This window comes from Vigna unguiculata, chromosome 8 (genome assembly GCF_037176805.1).
Source record: "Vigna unguiculata cultivar grain cowpea cultivar isolate G323 ecotype 2 chromosome 8, ASM3717680v1, whole genome shotgun sequence".
NCBI classification, from domain to species: Eukaryota; Viridiplantae; Streptophyta; class Magnoliopsida; order Fabales; family Fabaceae; genus Vigna; species Vigna unguiculata.
The window spans coordinates 6,896,607-6,919,919 of record NC_140799.1 but is presented as its reverse complement, the minus strand read 5'-3'; the positions used below and the strand labels follow the sequence as shown (position 1 = coordinate 6,919,919).

General features: G+C 26.6%; 1 pseudogene; it reads left to right on the top strand.

Moving 5' to 3' along the window:
* The first annotated feature begins 18,185 nt into the window (after positions 1–18,185).
* LOC146884067 (zinc finger BED domain-containing protein RICESLEEPER 2-like) lies at positions 18,186–20,347 on the top strand (annotated as a pseudogene).
* Positions 20,348–23,313: the final 2,966 nt, after the last annotated feature.

Here is a 23,313-nt window from a genome sequence, read left to right as displayed (position 1 = left end):
ATAAATAAGAAAATACTAAATGCTAAATAAAAAATTTAAAAATAAAATTGAAAAAAATTAAATTAAAATAATAAAAATTTAAATTAAATATATATATATATATATATATATATATAAACGGAAGTTAAAATAATATATATATTTTCTGTTTTTAGTTAAAGTTTTATTAATTTAAATTATTTTTGTATTTTATTTTTAATATTATTAATTTTATTGATATTATTATAATTATTTTATTTATATACTTAATGTGTATAGTATTTTATATTTTATTTGATTTTTTTAATTTTATTTAAAATTTAAATATTTAATTTTTATCATATTTTTAAAAAAATTTCAGTTATATATTTTTTCAATTATGTATTTTTTTAAATTAAATGAAGCAGAATAAATTTTTAATTTTTTTGTTTTCTTATTTAAAGTTTAATATTATTTTAATTTTACTCATTTTTATATTTATATATTTTTCAGTATATTAAATAAAAATAAAATTATATATATATAGATATTAATATTTTTTTAAAATATATATTAAGAAATATAAAAGCATAGAAAAGAAATAAAATAATAAATAATAAACTAAAAAACAATTAAAAGTTAGAAAACATAAATTTTAAAAAGAATTAAAAATATTTAAAATAAAATTAATTTTTTGACTTACTGAAGCGACTTCCGGTAATGTTTTTCGACTTCTGAAAGTCAACTTCCGGTGATAATTTTTGATTTCTGGAAGTTGACTTCAGATGATACATTTTGACTTTTGGAAGTCGACTTCCGGTGATACATTTTGACTTCCGGAAGTCGACTTCCGGTGATGTATTTTGACTTCTGAAAGTCGACTTTCCATGATATATTTTGACTTTCGAAAGTCGACTTCCGATGATATATTTTGACTTCCGAAAGTTGACTTCCGGTGATATATTTTGACTTTCGAAAGACATTTTGACTTCCGAAAGTCGACATAATTTTGGGGGTGTGGTGTCCGCGGATTTCCTTAAGTGGTCAAAGGATTTTTTGGGAATTTAAAGAAATTTGGGTGGTGTAGAAGAAATTTTGGAAGTACAGGAAGAAAGACCCTATTATTTCAAGAAATGTTAGTTTCACAATTTTTTGGAATAAAGATAAGGTAATAATAAATGCACCTGTTAGATTATATAAAGGAATATACACACTTAACATGATTCTCTATCCAATGTTATTGGTAGATTTTAAGACACTAATATGTTTGCTATTTATTTTCCTTACAATAAATTTGTTTTATTTTTTGCTACAAAGATAGGTATTTTTTACGTATTTAAAGAACTAATAATCTTAAAGGAAACAAATTAATATTTTACTTTTTTATTTAATTTTTGAAAATATAAAATAGTTTTAATTTACTATAGAACATAATTAACACAACAAGAAAATTTCTTAAATAGCAACCCATTGTAGAGACAAAAAATAATTAACCACTATAGTAACCAATTTATAAACTAAAGATTATTGATATCTAAAATAATCTATATTATGAATACAAAATTATAATTAATTTATGAATTGATCACTAAATTGGTCTTTAACATTAGTTACCAAAGTTTTGACTATCAAATAAATTAGTGTCTAAATTAATTTCTAATTGGTCATATAGTGACTAATTATTTTTTATCTCCAAAATTAGTTACTATTTATACATTTTTTATAGTAATTCTTAAATAAAAATGGGAAATGTGTTAATATCAACCAAGTAAGTCTTTATTCTATATTTTAGGGTACAAATTGGACTCAAAAATCATTATATTTGGCTCAATTATTACATTTTCGATTAATAAATCTTATTTAATATGTTTGAAATTTTATGAGTAAGATTGTTGAAAATTGTATCCTAACTTTCATGACTAATAATTCACTTTGATATATACAAACACAACGGATTTTTTTTTTTCATTACATCCAAAACCTTCAAAACTTTATTTATAAAACGTTGTCTATGATTAATATATATATATATATATATATATATATATATATATATATATATATATATAACAACACCGTATATTATTATGCATGTTTAATGTTAAATTTCACTAGAGATTCAAGTTATCTATAGTGAAATTGTGAACATAATATAACAGCTCAAATAAAATCCTTGTTATGCATAGATGGTTAAAGGGGTTTATTATTATTGTGATCAAATGGACAATGATCTATTTCCTAAAGGTTTACAAAGAGGAGGTTTACTAGAGAAATACAATACTAGTGAGACTTGAGTCTAATCACATAAGGCATTGACATCACTGTCAATCCAAAATCTTAAGGCATGAGTTTATGGATCTTCATCCTTATATAACGTTCTACTTTCTCATTTCTAGCTATGGTTGGACTACCACTCTTAATCCAAAACCTTAAGGCAATGAGTTTATGGGTCTTCATCCTTATATAACACTCTTTCTCATTTCTAACCAATGTGGGACTTAGACTCACACTTGAATTCTTAACAATATCAATTTCCCGTGGCAGAGGCCGAGTAGACTAGGTCACAATCCAATCGTGGTGCTTAGGCTTATGTTACACTATTAAGTAAAAAGAGTTACGCCCTAACTAATGGTTATAACTTTTGGCCTAGTGGTATGCACTCAATCCTAACAATTGTTATTAGAGCCAAGGTCACAAATTTGATTCCTGGTGGGCAATTGTTAAGGGGGAGATTGTTGCAGGTTGGACAATTATCTCGTGGCGGAGGCCATAAGGGCCAAGTCACAATCCAAGAGTGGGATACAATTGCTGAGGGAGAGATTGTTGTAGGTGGCATCAATTGTCCCGTGGCAGAGACCAAGTGGGCCGGGTCACAATCGAATCGTAGCACTTGGGCTTGTGTTACACTCTTAAGTAAAAAGAGTTATGCCCTGACTAATGACTATAGCTTGTCCCGTGACAGAGGCTAAATGGGTTGGGTCACAATCAAATCGTGGCGCTTGGACTTGTGTTACACTCTTAAGTAAAAAGTTGTGCCTTGACTAATTGCTATAGCTTTTGGCTTAGTGGTAAGCGCATGATCATAACAATTGGTATTAGAGCCAAGGTCAAGAGTTTGATTTCCAGATAAATCTTTCAATGTTCAACAAATTGGGAAACTTTAACAAGTTCACAAAGTTAAGCAAAAACTTTTGGGAGTTGGATGATAAACTGATAATTCAATATTTTCATCACATTCGTATTCGTACTTTGACATATATGATGTATTCTTCAAATTTTAGCACATTCAAAAATACATAACACTTGTCTTTTCTACTCATAGAAGAATTTATGCAAAAGTCTAGAAGAAAAATGATCAATATACACAAGTACACATTTTTATTTTACTTTATTTTATTTTTCTTTATACAGACTGCAAGTCAAACTGCATGTAAGAGTTATGAGGGTTGAACTTTGAGGCCAACGGATTTAATATCTCGGCCTGTCTCACGATTTTTTTTTTTAGTCTACATGAAAAGTGCAGAAAATCACCATCTATTGGTGTTAAGTTGTAAGCATATCTAAGGCATGTATTAATTGATGTTTGGGTTTAATTGTCTTGGTTTTATGTTATTCCATTCCCTAGGTTTAATATATACATAACTTAATGTGTATGGTAAATATAATGTATCTTGTGAACAAACTTTATCTATAAAATCTTTCAAGTAATAAAAGTGTTTCATTTCATTTTGTTTTGGTGTTTTCTTGACAATTATTGACTTGAATCCAACAATTGACATGATTTAAAATAAGTATAATTTTTTTAATGCATTTTATAGTTCAAAACTACAATATTATGACAGGTAGAATTATCAAATAAAATTCATAAGATTATATAAAGTCATTTATCAAACAAAATTCATAGGATTGTATAAAGTCATTTAGATTAATTATCAATCTTTTGTTTCCTATTCTAAAATTTTGTTATTTATTTATTATACATATTAAAAGTTGAGGTAATAAAGTGTTCTTGTTCTACCAGCTTGCTAATTTGGCAGATAGAGTTGGTATTTTCAACTCCTGAACTTGCTTTGCATCCTCTATTTAACCTACCAAATAGATAGACCGAAGAAAGAGTGATGGCCGAGTTGGTCCACCATCTTACTTATTTTAAAAAATAAATTGAAAAATTAATATTTTTATATTATATTTTAAATAATAGAAATATAATAATATTGTAATTTAAATCACTAACATTTATAATTTAAGTTTTAATTATTAATTTTCACGTATTAGCATAAAAATAATAACTAATTTAATTTATCTCATTGATACATTAACTAATGAATTAAAATTTTAAGTTATAGAAATAATTAAATGTGATTTTAATATATATTAAAAAAATTAACTGAACACCAACCAACTTTACTACAATAAATCCTTGATTCCATTTTATATTGGGCCAGAAACGACCATCATATGAAAACGGAATAACCCATTTATCGGAAAAAGGTTCTTTTTCCTACACCTCTCCATTTTCTTCCTACACCCCCTAAAAGTTTTACTTCCCAAACTACACCACGTTAAATATATAATTAAAATCACTACACCTTGTTTTTAATATTTTTAGGATCGGATGTTTTGAAAGATATTTTCAAATTTAAAAATAACTTTCGAAACAGTCATTATGAAATGTAAAACAAAAAAATAATAATAAATAAGTATTTTAAAAGAAATTTTTGGATCATAAATTAATTTCTGAAGTACTTATTCTAAAGTTTCAGAAGTTATTTCTGAACCTGAAAATATATTTCGAAACATTTATTTCATAAATTGTGTTTTGTGAATTATTTCAAATAATTTTTAAATTTGGAAATATTTTCTAAATAGTTATTTTAAATTATAAAAAAATTTCAGAACAGGTATTTTGAAATGTATTTTCAGATCCTGAAATGACATCCAAAACACTTATTCTGAAAAAAAAAGGGTCTTTCTTCCTACACCTCCAAGCATTTCTTTTGCACCTCCAAATTTTTTTAAAATTTTTAAAATACCTTTTGACCATTTAAAGAAACTCACGGACATCACACTCCCAAAAATACTTCCGGATGTTGACTTCCGGAAGTCAAAATATATGACTTCCGGAAGTCAAAATATATCACCGAAAGTTGACTTTCGGAAGTCAAAATATATTACCGGAAGTCGACTTCCGAAAGTCAAAATATATCACTAGAAGTCGACTTCCGGAAGTAAAAAATCATTACCGAAAGTCGACTTCCGAAAATCAAAAAATATTACGGAAATCGACTTCCATATATAAAAAAATTATATATTTTATTTTATTTTTTAATACACGTATTAAAAATTATAAAACACTAAATAAAAAATTGAAAAATAAAAATAATAAATAATTTAAATTAAAATAATAAAACTTTAAATTTTAAAAAAAGGAAATATATATATATATATATATATTTATATATTGTTAAAGTTTTATTATTTTAATTTAAATTATTTTTTAATTTTATTTATTTTATTGATATTATTATAATTATGTTATTTATATATTTCATGTGTATATTATTTTATATTTTATTTGAATTTTTAAATTTTTTTTAAAATTTAAATATTTAATTTTAAACAAATTTTTAAAAATTTTTCAATTATATATTTTTTTATATTTTTAAATTTAAATTTATTTTTATGTAATTTATTAAAATCTTAATAAAAGAAAAAAAAATTAAAAAAATCATATTTGAAATAACATATATAAATAATGAAATTTAAAATTAAGAAAAACGAATATATATATATATATTTTTTTTCTTTTTCTTTTTTTAATTTAAAGTTTTATTATTTTAAAATGAATTTAAATATTAAATAAAATTAAATGAAGCAGAATAAATTTTTTATTCTTTTGTTTTTTTTATTTAAAGTTTAATATTATTTTAATTTTACTTATTTTTATATTTATATTTATTTTTCAGTATATTAAATAAAAATAAAATTATATATATAGATATTAATATTGTTTAAAAATATATATTAAGAAATATGAAAACATAAAAAATAAATAAAATAATAAACTAAAAAAATCATTAAAAGTTAAAAAATATAAATTTTAAAAAGAATTAAAAATATTCAAAATAAAATTTGTTTTTCACTCACGGAAGTTAACTTCCGGAGAATTTTTTTGACTTTCGGAAGTCGACTTCCGGGAATATTTTTTGATTTCCGGAAGTCGACTTTCGGTGATGATTTTTGACTTTCGGAAGTCGACTTCCGGTGATATATTTTGACTTCCGAAAATCGACTTCCGTGATATATTTTAACTTCTGGAAATCGACATAATTTTGGAGGTGTGGTGTCTATGGGTTTTCTTAAATGGTCAAAGAATTTTTTGGAAATTTAAAAAAAGTTTGGAGGTGTAGAAGAAATTTTTGAGGTGCAGGAAGAAAGACCCAAAAAAAAATTATATTACAGAATATATTTTCGAGTCTATTATGTATTTCTAGATTCTAAAATACATTCGAAAACATACAATTCAAAATACAAAAATATTATTTAAAAATAGATGTTTCAGAAAATATTTCTGAATCTATAAATATGTTCAAAAACACCCCTTCCAGAAGTATTTTTTTCTGTCTTTTCTTCTTTCATGCGCAACTCAATATTTGTATTCCTCTTTTTCACCAGTTTTGGTTGTATGTGCACACATGCATCAGACAAAACCTAGTAATAGAAAAAAACACTTTCTTGAATGACGAATCGAGGGGAGGTGCGACGGAAATGGGAATTTTAAGTTAATGAAGAAGGACAACCAAAGAATGTCAACTATATTATTAACTCAAAAAGGTAGAATGAACATTTAAAAAAAATAAAAATTAAGAGTGTAGGAAGAAAAGAATGGGTGTAAGATTATTTTAATACTTTACTATTATAGCAACAATTTATTAAAGTATAAAATAATTATTATTAAAAATAATTATAAAAATAAACTACTTGCATAATTTTTTATTATTAAAGATTCTTTATTATAAATAATTATTGAATTGAAATAAATTGTTATTAAAAAGGATACAATTGTAAAATAATTATTTTAATTTGTTTATAAAATATTCAAATTCGGATTAACGTAAAAGGATAAACATAAAAACAAAACTATTTTCGTTTAAAATATAGATTACTTGACGAGTAAAATTGGAAGAAAAATGTGTACACCAAACACATGAATCATCTATTTAGACATAGATATAGAGATTTTTTTTTTTATATAAACTAGTCTCTGACCCGTGCATACGCACGGGTCTTTTTTTTTTGTTTTTGTTTTTTTAAAATAATATAATTAATATTATATTTATTACTTATAGAAAAATGTGTAATTAATTTTTAAATAAAATTTTTTAAGAGAAAAGTAATAAAAAATATACATTTTTTTAATAATAAACTATACGTACTTTTTTTATTTAAATATAATATAAAATTACCTCATAAAAATATGATATTATATTTTTATAAATTTAATGATAATATTTATAGTTTATGGTCATTATAATAAAAATATTTAAATAAAATAAAAATAAAAATTATCAATTTTTATTAAATAAATATTTAAAATTAATATTTTTAAAATCCTTTGCATGTTTAAAATATTTATAATTGAAAAATATTTATTTTCCATGTATTAAAATATTGTTGACATGGTAACTTTTTAACAAATATAATTTATAGAAATATTTTAAAAGAATATAAATTTGTTGTGAATTAAAACTTTAAATAAAATAAAATAAAATAATAAATATTTTTCTAATAATTTTTGCATGAAAGTCATCTGAAAAAAATAAAATGAAAATCAACTGAAAATTTAGTAGTTTCCTGTCCAATTTTAAGATATATTTAACATTTTTTACTAATTTAAATTTGTAAGAACATTTGCAACAAATATAAAATTTTTATGTGAAATTTTCTAAATTACATTTTTTACCTTTGTCAAAGTTTGTTATTTTTTTTGTCAATAATAATAATGAATTTTTATTAAAAAGAATATTAATATGAATATTAATACTAATGTTAATGTTAAATACAATAATCTATAAATATATAAAGAGATACATCAACAACAAAACAAATAAAAAATTCAAATAATTAAAATATGATCTTAGAGTAAATAAAAATATATCATATGTCTAACTATAATAATAATAATAATAATAATAATAATAATAATAATAATAATAATAATAATAATAATAATAATAATAATAATTCAGATTATCATCCCGTAATGATATAAATAATAATAATAATAGAACAACTACATATATGAAAAGATACACATCTTTGGTGTCTTCTTTTATTTTTACAATTTTATCCTTTTAATTATTATTTTTTAAATTTAACTAATTATTCATAATAAAAAAATTATTTTTTCAGTTTTATTATTTTACTAATTTTAGTAACTATTTTTTTATTTAATTACTCTGATGTAATGATAAATCAACAACAAAACGAACAAAAAAATGCAAGTAATTCGAACATGATCCTGTAATTAGTAAGTAAAAATAAGATGGGTGTCTAACTATAATAATAATATCCCGTATTAATAAAAAATAATAATAATAATAATTACATATATTATTGTAATTATTTGAATTAAAAAAAATAGTTACTAAAATCATTAAAATGATAAAATGGACAAATAGTTTTTATTATGAATACTTATTTAAATTTAATAAATAATAATTAAGATGATAAAATTGTAAAAACACAAAAAAGACATAAAAAATGTGTATCTCTTTACATATTTAGTTAGAGTATTATTATTATTATCATTACGGGATATTATTATAATGTTATTATTATTATTAATATCATTACGGGATATTATTATTGTAATGGTATTATTATTATTATTATTATTATAATAGTTGGACACATATTAATTTTATTTACTACAAGATCATATTTCAATTAGTTGTCCTTCTTAATTGTTTTGTTGCTTATGTATATATCTTTATATATAATTATAGATTATTAGTATGTCAATATTAGCCTTGGTATTTACATTGACATTAATATTTATAACATAAAAATTATTATTATTATCATTTGTTTGTTATTATTAGTATCATTATTATTTTTATTTAATGGTTAAATAAATATAATAACAATTATACTTTTATTCTAAACATATTTGAAATAAATAAAAAAACGTGCATACTGCGCACGGGTCAATACTATTATGATTATTTTGTAAAATCAATTAACTACACTATATTGTAATATTAATTTTTTATTTATTATATTTAAAACTGATTTTACAACTCCATTTCAATGATAATAACATTTACAACAATATAACCTAATTTTCATGATATTTATTATTTTATTTTTATATCATTGTTATTATTATCAATTATAACTCTAATTATTGTTATTATTATTATTATTATCAGATCTAATTATAATAATAATAATAATTATTATTAACTATAATTATTGTTATCAACTATAATTATTATGATCAGTATTACTACCAACTATAAGTATTACTATTATTATTATTATTATTATTATTATTATTATTATTATTATTATTATTAACTACAATTATTTCTATTATTATATTACTACTACTACTACTACTATTATTATTATTATTAATTAGAACTATAATTATTATAATAGTTATTATTACTATTATTATTATTATTATTATTATTATTATTATTATTATTATTATTGTCTTTATTATTATAGTTACATACATATTTTACTTTTATTTACTATTTATGAATCATGTTTCAGTTACTTGACTCTTTTATTTGTTTTGTTGTTTATTTATTTTTACATTTGAATAATTATTTCAATTCAAAAAAATAATTACTAAAATTAGTAAAATAATAAAACTGAAAAATAATTTTTTTAAATAATTATTTAAGTTGAAAATATAACAATTAAGAGGATAAAATTGAAAAAATAAGAAAGGACACCAAAGATGTTTATCTTTAGATATGTAGTTGTATTATTATTATTATTATTATTATTATTATTATTATTATTATCTTAGTATTATTATTATTATTATCTATTATTATTATTGTTGTTATTATTATTATTATTATTATTATTATTATTATTATTATAATTATAGTTAAACAAACAATTTACATTTATTTAATTCGAGATCATATCTCAAATTATTTGCACTTTTTATTTGTTTTGTTGTTCTTTATTTTTATATTTGTGAAATTATTTGAATTCAAAAAATAGTTACTAAAATTATTAAAATGATAATATAGAAAAAGGAATTTTTATTCTGAATAATTATTTTAATTTAACAAATATTAATTAAGAGGATAAAATTGTGTAAACAAAAGAGGACACAACAAATGTATAGATCTTTATATATGTTGTTATTGTATTATTATTTTTTTATCACTGCGAGATATTATTATAATGATATTATTATTATTATTATTATTATTATTATTATTATTATTGTAGTCAGACATACATCTTAAATTATTTACACCGGGATCGTATTTTCATTACTTGTCATTTTTATTTGTTTTGTTGTTAATGTATATCTTTATATATAATTATAAATTATTATAGTTGACATTAGACTTAGTGTTAGCATTAATATTAATATTTATATCATAAATATTATTATTATTATTATTGGTATCATAATTATTATTATTACTATTCATAATGGTGTTATTATTATAAGTGTGCTTTTTTTAATTATAGAAAATGTTGTTATACTAAATATTTTTGCAAAATAGAGTTTTAATCTTTTAAATTTTTATAATTTATAATTTTTATTAATATTTTTATTAGTATTTTAATGGTTAAATAAATATAATAACAATTATATTATTATTCTAAAAAAATTAAAAAAAAAATGTTCGCACGGATCATAGACTATTATAATATTTTGTAAATTCAATTAAATGTATTATATTGTGATATCAATTCTATTTATTATATTTAAAACTGAAATTATTATTGCATCACTTAGATTTACTATTTCATTACCTTAATAACAACATTTACAACAATATAACTTAATTTTCATAATATTTTATTACATAATACTTTCACTATTTTATTATTTTAATAATAATAAATTTTTCTAATTTTTTGTTTTCATAATATATAAAAAGATTAATATATTATATATTGATAATATAAGTAATATTATACTAATATTTTTACTACTACTAATATTGTCAATAAATTTGATAATAACAACAATCATTTATAATCATAATATTAATATATTATATATTAATATGATTAATAATACTTATAATATTAATAACAATAATAATAACAGTAATCATTTTATTATTAGTAATCATTTTATTATTACTAATAATGTTAATAATTTTCCTAATAACAAAATATGAATAGTAATAATACTAATAATTTCACTATTAATTTTCCTATATTATAGTTAATAATTTTTCTAATTACTTCTTTACTCATAATAATAATAATAATAAATAATAATAATGTTAATATTACCAATAATAATAATATATAATAGTAACATATAATAATAATAATATTTATTATTATTATTATTATTATTATAATATTAATATTGATTATAATTTTACTACTATCACTACAAATAATATTTATAATAATAATATTATTAATAATTACAAATAATAATAATAATAATATTTATAGAAATATTACAAATAATAATATATTATTAATAATTAGAAATAATAATAATTATAAAAATATTACAAATAATAATATTACTTATAATTAATATTATAGTTGAAATCATAAATAAATGAAAAAATAAAAACAAATTGGTTTTTGTAGGATTTGAACCCGGATCCTTTTGTTACACAGTTTTAAAATGACGAAAAAATTAAACTTTATGACACTTGTCAATAAAAGAAGATGGATAATGTAGTAATTTTGGTGATATATTCTTTTCTTAATATGTAATAGATTATATGTTATTTTATTAGAAAAGAAAAAGTTTAATATTTTTAATGCCATAAGTATACTAAAATTGTTGAAGTTATTATTTTCGTATATGAATAATAGTAGTTTGAAAGTCGAAATAAATAATTCCCTATCTTAATTTATTAATGTATTTTTTTTCAGACCAAAATTAACATCAAAATAAACACATACATTAAATATGACAACTTTAATATAAATAAATTTTAGGGAGAAACAATAAATATAAATGAAATATTTTTTTAATAAAATATGTAAAAATTAATTACTTAAAGTTTTCAAGGTTAATATATATTTTATTGAAAAGGTAAGTTATATTGTGAAACGTTGTCACAATTTCGTCCTTCAAAGACGTCTCAAAATGTGGAGGAAGAAAATTTAAAATGCGCTTAACCTCGACTCCTAAACAATTTGAAACTATTAGGTGTATCAGAACAAATGATATCACAAAATAATAAAAATTCAATAAATAAGAAATTTTATATATATATATATATATATATATATATATATATATATATATATATATATATATATATATATATATATATATATATATATACAAGTGGTTGTGGATTTTGTGGTTGATTGAAGGTTATCCCTTTGCAGACTAGTTCCCTACTTTGCCTTTGCTTTAACTGGCGAGTCTTTCCCTTCCCTTCGCATCCTACTTTAATGTGAAAAAGGACAAGTGCATTGGTCGCACGTAGCAAGTAATAAATATATCTTTCTCTCTACATTGACTTGTGCAATACATGACAAATCTCACAATTCACAACTCAAATAGACAACAAAGCTCACAAAAACACAAAGAAACTCTTTTTGGTATTTTATCAAACAGTTGGTGTGCAATAGAAATTTAACATAGATTATATACAATTGTCAAGACTAGATTTCATTCACTTTATTCTCATGCATTCACAAACATCTCAATTCCAATTTCAAGTCAAAATCAACTCATAAGAATACTCAAATCCTATTCCTAGCGACTTTGAGTCTATGATAACTCATCAAGTTTCAATTCCTTGAATCCTCAACAAGTGAAATCATGCATTAAGTTCAAGAGTCTTAAGATTACTAATGATATGTTCTATCCCTAGATATAAGTTCCATTAGGCATTCAATTTCAGTTCTAGGTTCAAAATACATTTTTCAACACCTCAAGAACCACAAATCATGCATGGGTGCCCAAACCAAAGAAAGCATTAAGCATGGAAATTAAATACTAACATAGAAATGGAAAAGCATATGGATTAACATCACATAGTACACAAGAATTCAGTTTGTTACATCTAATCTCAACAAATAGGTTTAGCTCTCCATGGTGTAGAACCTAGTTTTTAAAAATTGAGGAAATAGGGAAGAAATGGAAACTAGAGAGAAGATGCAAGCTCTCTCCCAAGGTTCTTTGAAACTGTTCCATGCTCCAATTGCACCTCCCATCCGTGTCTCCATCTCCAATTCGCAACCCATCTTCCTCTCTAACCCCAAAAAGGGGGAAAACCACCATGAATGGAGGAGAAGACCCAAGGAGGAATGGAGAGATTCCCAACACTCCTAGCAACCTCCAAGAGGCTCTCCAAGCACTCAAAAGTGTTTCTCTAACATGCAAAATGAGGAATGGACCAAACCCTCGCGAGAAACAAGACTAAAAACTCATTTTTTGACATGTCAGCGACGCCACCACTCAACCTTGTCTCAACAGCGCTCAGCGCCAGGTTTTACAAAATTGAATGGCGTTCAACCCCACTTTCCAACACTTAGCCTTGTGGCGCTCAATCCTATTTCGTCACCGCTCAGTGTAACATCCCGCCAGGATATTACTGATTTGTAAATAAATAAAAGAATTAAATTAAAACCACGTGCTTTTAATAATACTTCATTTTCCCAAAACGGCGGGAAAATTTAAAAACTTTATTAAACCATCAAATAAAGTCTATGAATACCAAAACAATACGTCATAAAATTACCCATCAGGGTTTACAACTGTTTTCAAAGGCAATAAAGAAACATAAGCATTTTCCCCACATCTAACCCCTCTATGCGGCTAAGCGTCACCTGAGCCACCTGCATCAACAGAATCTGTTCCCGTGTACCGCGTACACGATCATCGCCACACACACGTAGATAGGGTGAGCTTAACAATTAAATCACATGAATACAGTTGCAGAAACATAAGCATATCAACACAAGATAGCGTACATAACATAAACATATCACATTACCCAGTTCTTTAATTCCTACCATTTGACCCCCAATCAGATTTTTCGTGTTCTACAACGTCTGAGGATTTCTTCAAGGTGACTTGCTGCCATACCTATCGGCCACAACCGATAGAGCACGTGCAGGAAAACATGCTACGGATCATACACCGCAACGCCAGGTAGAGTTCCCATATACGAACATAGTCCGTATCGTCCCAAAACTACCAAACTCGTCAGTCAACAACTGAGGAGGGCAATCCATCTGGACCCATCCGTACTGGCCACAACCAGCACACTCACACCGGCAACACTCGCCAACCCGAGCCACAACTCAAGGGTTCCTTGTGTCCATCCGCCATCCCGAGCCACAACTCAAGAGATGCTATTCCGAGCCACAACTCAAGGAATACCACGTGCTTAACCCCTATCCCGAGCCACAACTCAAGGGATACGTTCCGAGCCACAACTCAAGGAACACCAGCAATCTCACCCTTAAAGCATCACTAGACGCACTGTAGATCACAAATTCATAAATAAAACTCAAAGCTGTAGCAGTATAAATCGCCTGGCGGGGGACACGTGCCGCCAGGCGCTGCCGGCTCCCAGACCGCCTGGCGGGTGTCGCGTACCGCCAGGCGCACAACGCCTTTTTAATCGTCCTCGCAACAGCAACCGCTTGGCGGAATTGCCTCTGCCGCCAGGCGCACCAAGCACTAAGACCCCTCTGTGCTTCCGCTACCGCCTGACGGTCCAGATCCCACCGCCAAGCGTCATGACAGTACAACATACTCTAGTTTTACTATTCAAGTTTAACACAGTTCTATCATATCTCCATTTGATCTATTCCCGAATTATTACTTAAATGGTTACTAACAATGATAAGGTCCAATCCTCGACATCCTAACTTGGAAGCAACACCCATTCAGTCCTAACATTAAACTCCTCCATTCTTAGCACATTAGTACTCCTAAATTCATTACACCTAAGTTATTGCCAAGTCCACTTCACTGTTTGAGCTCTCATTCCCGATAATTGGTCGATTCTTTAATCCCCTCCTCCCTCAACTATTTCACTATTCAGAATCACTATTACCCCACAACAAGGGAGGCCCATATTATTTAATATCTCTCCTTCCTAAAGCAATTCAACCCACTCTTGAAACTCGTGCACGACTCCCTCGTCAACCTTCCCAAAGATCACTAAAACTTTCCCCCGGTTGATTCCAACCCAGTATAGCAAAATCCATCCTCAGCGCACAACACCTCAACTTGCAGTATCTTTGCTACTGCGCGAGCGCCTGGCGGCCAGCCCACGTGCCGCCAGGCGGTGCTTGCCATCTGGGTATTTCCCAGATTCTTCCCGCATCCAAAACCCCACCATTTCTCCACCTCTGTGAATTCGCACTTCACGTAATCCAGTCCAAGTACAATCACGATGACTCCATATTTTAATTATACTAATCCTTATCCCTATATCCAATTCACCACAATTCAGTTCAAATAGCAATCCAAGATAACACACCCTCAACCCTAAGCTTACACACACTGTTCCATTCAATTAAGCCCTTAATTAGGTGTCCATGCCTACTGTTAGTTAACATTACCACCCTTTACGGTTCCCCACTGACTTTTACCCCGATTAGATTTAGCCCAGAACCCCAAAAAGCCCAAAATCTGAGAAATGCCCCACGCCGCCTGGCGATTCAACTAGCCCCGCCAGGCGCTTCATCCACAAACCCAGAAATTGAAATAACCCTAAGCGTCGCCTGGCGGCCGGGAGTGTGCCGCCAGGCGGTTCCCTTTCCAGAACCCCAAAATAGTGCAGAACAGATGAGTCGCCTGGCGGTGGTTCATCACCCGCCAGGCGGTTTCTGGAAAATTTCCAGAAACGCAGAAATTCAAGCATACAACAGTAGATAGACATTCAATTATCATACATCACATGTTATTATTCTTCTAAAACAAAATCGCGGAGTCCAGCTCCCCTAAGCTGGAATTCCTTCACTTAAATTGAATTGTTTGAGATACTCCAATGATCACTACGTCTTCCCTTTCTTGATGTGGTCACTCAAATCTCACCAGAACCTCACTCAAACCTCACCAATCTCTCTGATTTTCGTGCTCTAATTCAGGTTGCTATTCCAGCTTGCCAAAACCTTCCCTATGGCCACTTTTTACCCAGGTTTGAACCCATAACCATTCAATCACAAATCACAAAGTAATTATCCAACCAATTCAACCAAGTCATGTTTCATGCTTAACAAATCCAATTCAGACATCATATCATACCAGAACATGATTACATAGATTTAAATAATAAAACAATAACACAAAAGTTAGCATACATAGGACCCGAACCCAAGTCCTCTCACACCATTTTAAATACTCTCAACCACTTGAGCTAGTACTTTTCCACATCATACCAACCATAATTTAATGTCATAATTATTTCCCCTCCCGTATTTATTAATTAATTATTTATTTAATTAATTAAATTCTACGGGTCTTACACTCAGCCTTGGACAATTTGACAACATTATGTATTTGAAGCACTGGACGTGATTCCAGTGGCGCCCGATGTGGGTATTTGCTTTAAAATTAACATTTTCTTGTCGGATCAGGCTCCCTTGAGTTCTTGTTTTTTCCCCCCACCACAAATGTTTCTTATTAACTTATTTAACACACTTAAAATAGAGATTATATACAAAACAAACATAAAACAACTAAAACACAAAACAAAACAAAACAAAACACACTAAACTTAGGAAATGTTTGATTTATTCAAGACAATAAAGACACAAAAAGAGGTAAAAATAGACATTATCACCTGCAGACCCATGACAAAGGTGTTGTCGCCGTCGACTGGGTCGACAACAATGACTGTCGTTTCACCCCTAAATCTCTAATCTTAATGTTGTTGTTATGTTATAAGAAAAAAAAAACTCTTCTTTTTTGTTGATTTGAAGTCCCGGGGTGTTAAAAATTGTGACAAGGTTTGTATGTGCAGCCAATATGATATTTTAGGTGATTATTTTTATCAGGGTTGTTTAGAATCTCATTTTTTTTCTTGTTATGCAGTTTTGTATAAACCTTTTGCGCCATGATGAAAGGGAACTACTGAAGAAGATTGGCATTGTAAAGGTAAAGTTTCTTTAATCTCATGTGACTAATTTGTTTTCTTCAGAGGGCCTAAAATACCTGCTAAAATATTTGTAACTTATTGATAACTTGAACATTTACTTTGTTGGTAGATAATCATGTTTTTATAAAAATCCAATGAAATTGTTAATGTAAACATGAAATTAGCCAATGAATTAGTTAACAAGTACGTAAGTAATGCACTATCGATAAATTTGATCTCTTAAACTGTCGTTACCAAATAAAGTAAGAGATGTTTCTGCCAATGAAAATAATGTAATGTTGTTTACTTTATTTTGAATTTGACATTAGATGAACAAAACTATTATATGTCACACTGATTGTGCTAACATGTGAATGTTGCAGACTAAATCTAACACTAAACACATTGAACTAATTAGGCAACCCCTCAAATACGGTAAGTATCTTTGTTTCCTACTTTTATCCATGAATACACATAACACATACCAATACATGCTACTTTATAATATTCCATTATACACTAAAAACTTTTTTTAAAATATATGTGCTAGAAATTCGATCTCTACTCACCAACTATTTATTCTTTATCAATATTGTTGTACAATATTAGAAAGGTCAAACAATTAAATTTATAGATAGAAATCTCTAAAATAAACTACACATATATGATTGGTAGTTATCGACTATGATTTCTTTGTTACAATTGTAATGGAGAGACATAGTCAAGAATTGCATCCAAGTTCGCAACAATCTGACTTGCCAAACCTCACAACTGAACTTGAACCTGTAAGAAGGGACCACAATGTTCCTCTTTACAAAAAAAAAAAAGAAAACTAAATTCTAATGGTAAGGAAACAACTTATGTTGTTTGGGATCACTTCACAAGATCACCTCACAACTGAACTTGAACCTGTAAGAAGGGACCATAATGTTCCTCTTTACAAAAAAAAGAAGAAGAAAACTAAATTCTAATGGTAAGGAAACAACTTATGTTGTTTGGGATCACTTCACAAGATCTCTTGAATCCTCAAATTCAATTGCAACATGTAATTATTGTGGTAAGCAATTTAGATGTGATCCAAAGACACATGGAACGTCAAGCCTTATTAATCACCTTAAAAGGTTGTGTCCTAAATATCCATTTGTTGCCATTGATGACCCCAACCAAACGACTCGTACCTTTAAAAGTGGTGACAATAACAATCTTCTTGCAACCCCCAAAAGTATAATGTTGAAGCTTGTCAAAAGGCAATTCCTATGTTTGTTATTGGGGATGAACAACCATTTAGAGTGGTGAAGGGTAAGGGTTTTAAGAACTTGTACAGACCATTACAACCTTCATTTGTTGTCCCATTAAGGTTCACAATAGCTAGTGACTATTTTCAGCTATATATGGATGAAAAATGTAGATTAAAGGCCTTCTTTAAGTAAAATTGTGTTAGAGTAGAACTTATCACTACCGATTGTTGGACATCAATTCAGAACATAAACTACCTAACACTCACTGCAAATTTCATAGATAATGATTGGATGTATCCAAAAAGGATGATCAGTTTTTCAGTCATACCTAATCATAAAGGGGAAACAATATGAAAAAAAGTTGAAGAATTTTGAAGTTAATGGGAAGTTATAAGTGTGTCCACAATCACATTTGATAATGCATCATCTAATAATGTGATTCTTACATATTTAAAACAAATATTGAAGAATATGGGTGGATTAGTAATGAATGGACAATTTCTTCATGTGTTGTTATGCTCATATACTATACTTAGTTGTGAGTGATGATTTAAAAGAGTTGTACAATTCAATAACAAGTACTAGGAATGCTATCAGATTTGTAAGGTCTTCATCACAAAGATTGGCTAAATTTGAAGAGTCTATAGTGTTTTCCAAAATTGATTGCAAAAGACTATTGTGTCTTGATGTTTCCACAAGGTGGAATTCCACATATTTGATTTTAGATTCAACAACAAAATTTCAAGTTGCCTTGAAAAGCTTGACGATGAAAACTCTAGCTATGATTTTTTTTTATGATGAAGGTCCCTCAACTACTAGTGATTGGAAACATGCCCAAGATTTTGTTAATTTTCTAAAAAATTTCTATGAAGCCACTAATTTTTTTTCTACATCATTGCATGTGAGTATACATATTGTATTTCACCAAATGACTATTATTCATTTTGCACTTGAAAAGACAACTATGAATCTGAATATTATATTAGCACCTACTAGTTGTGATATGAGGTTGAAGTATCACAAGTATTGGGGTAATGTTGATAACATCAATCGCTTATCGTATTTTGGTGTCATTTTTTATCCTTGTTACAAGTATGAGTATGTCATTTAGAAATTTCAAGAAATGTATAAACATGATTCAAACAAAGTTGTAGACTTAATTAATTGTATAAAATGCAACTTGAAAAAAAATGTATCATTAGTACAAATTAGTTCATAATGAACAACATAGACCTGAGAAGCTAACTAAGCATCAAGAGATGCATCAATCATTGTTGAAATTCCTGAATATTTGGCAATGGTTGATTCTTTTAGAAGCATTTGAGAGAAAAATACACCATAGACAAAAAAAGAGTTTAGAAAGGTATTAAATGAGTTTGTTGTTAATGGCATTGGTTTGGTGGAAAATAAATTCTTCAAGGTTTTCCATTTTATCAAAAATGGTTAGAGACGTGTTGACCACTCCTTTTTCCATAGTTGCGTTTGAGAGTGCATTTAATACTAGAAGTAGGGTTTTGAATGTTTTTATAAGCTCTTTATATCCACCAATGGTTGAGGAACTCATTTGTGCTCAAAATTGGTTGAGATCTATTATAGCTCAATTTGATGGTATCAATGTCAATGAAGAGTTTGAGCTTTTTGAGAAGATTTTCATAGGTAAGAGTTTGGTTTATTTTTCTTCAAAAATTCTTTTGTACTTATGTTGTTTTGTATATTAATAATATTTTGCTTCAATTAATTTTAGAGTTTAATGGTAACACAATGGGAGGAGTTGAAGTAACATCAGGAGTAGATGGGTCTACAAGCGGAGTTGGTTCATCATCTTACAACAACCAACATTGTGACTCTTAATCCATTTAAGATGTTTGTCTTACTTTAATTATCATCATCATTATTATTATTGTTGTTGTTATTATTATTATTATTATTATATGTACTTATTATTTTGTTAAGTTTAAATTGTTTTTTCTTTTATGCGGTTATGGTCTTTTTTGAAGGCATTTGTTACAAACAAATGCAAAGACCGGATTTGAATGTCTTTTTGGAAGATATCTCCATTACATTTTTTTTGGAAGAGATATTATGACTACAAAGCATGATTAGTTTTACAAAGTTGTAAACATGGTGGACTTCTTGTTGGTGCTTGTCTAAATCAGGTCTAATTCATGAACTTTGTCTTTTCATTGTTTTATCTGTAGATTTTCTGTCAACATCTTTGTTTATTTTATTCTTACTTCTCTATACAGAGACCTGATTTATTTTGTTGTGCTTTGGCTCATGCTGGTGTTATGGACATGCTACGACTCCACAAATTTACCATAGGTTTCTTTAAATCTGTTATGTCTAGTAGTTTTTTATTTTTATTTAAGTTTCACATATTAATGTAGACTACTTATTCAGGTCATGTTTAGACTTTAGATTATGGTTGTTCAGAAAAGGAGGAAGAGTTTCATTGGCTAATCAAGTGAGGTTTATCCCTAGATGACGTGATTGTTAATGCCTAAGTCTTACCCTACCTACTAACACAATTGCACACACTAGACCAAACACATATGAATGTAAAAAAATTTGGGAGGCAAAAGAGAGGTGTCAAGTTCTAAAATTTAAACAATTTGTCACTTTTTGTGTTTGTTTCATAAACTTGAGTTAACTTTCTGCTGTTTTGTGCTTTTTCATTTAATTATTTGTCAAAGTCATGTTGACATATTTCAATATATTAGACAAATATTCACTTATTTTGTATAAACCATAACATTATTTATTAGTTAATATTTTGTAAAACATGATTGTTTTGAACCCGTAATTGTAAAATGGGGTTAATGGATTTTTTTTTTTTGTAAAATAGGGTGAAGTCATTAGGATACATGACGACAGTCAGAACGAGGTCATCATAATTGTAGTCGATTTTTTTTTTCTTTTTTCTTTTGCAAAAGTGAAGTTGTAAGAACTTCTATCGGTTTTTGTATATTAAAAAACTAAAATTGTTAGGACTCATGACGACTGCAGTTCTGTATTTTTTTTAATACAGAAATTGGTAGGAGTCTTAACGACGTCGCTTTTGCAAAAAAAAAAGGAAACCGGTGACACTTTTGATGATTTCAATTTGAATATCGTCTTGACTTATGACGACTTCACCCTATTTTATAAAAGAAAATTCATCTGACCTTATTTTACCATTACGAATTCAAAACAATCTTGTTTTACCAAAAGAATTGTATTGTATTAATATAATCGTGTCTACTCTGCCGATTAATCTAAAAGATACTACTTAGGGTGAGATTGAAATTGAGAAGGCTCTTCAAATTCTTTAAAATAAACAACAAAAACTTTAAACTTTAAATACTTCGATCCATTCGCTTCCTCTTTTTCAAATTCATTTTTAATATTGATCATAGCCTAATCCCTAATCGTGTTTTATTGAAAAGTTTATCTTACTCCGAAATTGTAAGAGTTGACTTGCATAGAAGTGAGAGAGACTTGTGTAAGGTGATTGAGGTGACATGGTAGCAAATAGATAACGCAGAAACAGTATAATATTTGCCCTGTTCTGTAGGAGACATTTATTGATTGGTAACTACTTGAATCATAACTCCATGTCTTGTCATTTTCTTATTTATGATTTTGAAGACCTATTGCATATGCTAAACTAAACATACACCACATGACTTTCATACAAACAAATCTCCACCTTTACTTATTAATGCACACTATGCTTCTATAACTTCTATAATTGCTCTTATTAAATATACAATCTGCTATGCCATCTTCATACAAATATAAAAGCCACTTATTCAATTATTTTATTTGTATCATGCTACATATTTATTATTGTTAAATTTAAGTAATGATATTATTAATACAAACTATTTAACTAGTTACTGGTCTTTATTAAATTTTTTAGGGAGTATGTTCCACTGCAACATTGGAAGAGATTTTGGTTGACACAATTTTTATTATTAATAAAAGTTCATTAAAAATGTTCTTTTTTTTATGAATTACTGATTTATTTGATAAAATCATTCTTGATTTAAACATTCTCATATGTTTTGGTCAATGATAACATATATTTAAAAAAATGTTTTACTTGCATTGCGTATAAAGATAGTTATCATCATTCTGATATGTTTTACGCTCACTTTGGTTTTTATATCTGTTAATTTTATTTTTTTTAATTTAGTCTAATTTTTTTAAATGGATTAATTTTGTTTTTTTAATTGAGACCGAATTTAATATTTTTATAAATATTATAATGATATTTTTATTAAATATTTATGATTTCATGTTATAATTAGTTTAAAATTAGAACAAAAATATTACGGATGAGTATTAACACCATTCATCTAAAATTGTAAGAAGTTCAAAATCAAATGTAATTTTAAAAATTTTGAAAGATTAAAAAGTGGGGAGTAACACAATTACTTTATCTGATCATGTAATATTTTAATCTCTTAAGAGTTTAGATCAATGATATCAGTCCACATCCTTAAATTTTTTGTTCTAATTTAAACTATTTGTAACCCTACACAAAAAATATTTAACAAAAATGTAAATTTTAATAAAAACATTGTTATAACATTTATATAAAAATTAAATTTGACTTCAATTTGAAGAGAGACAAAATTACGTTACTTAAAAAAATGGACTAAATTGAACAAAAATAATGAATATAGAAAACAAATTGAATATGAAATATTAGCTATGACATGTGGCACGCTATTGGGTTGACACGTGAATATTTTTTAAAAATATTAAAAAATTAAAAAGAACACAAAGTGAGATATGATTGTCGATGTTAAGCAAAAAAATACCAAATTAAA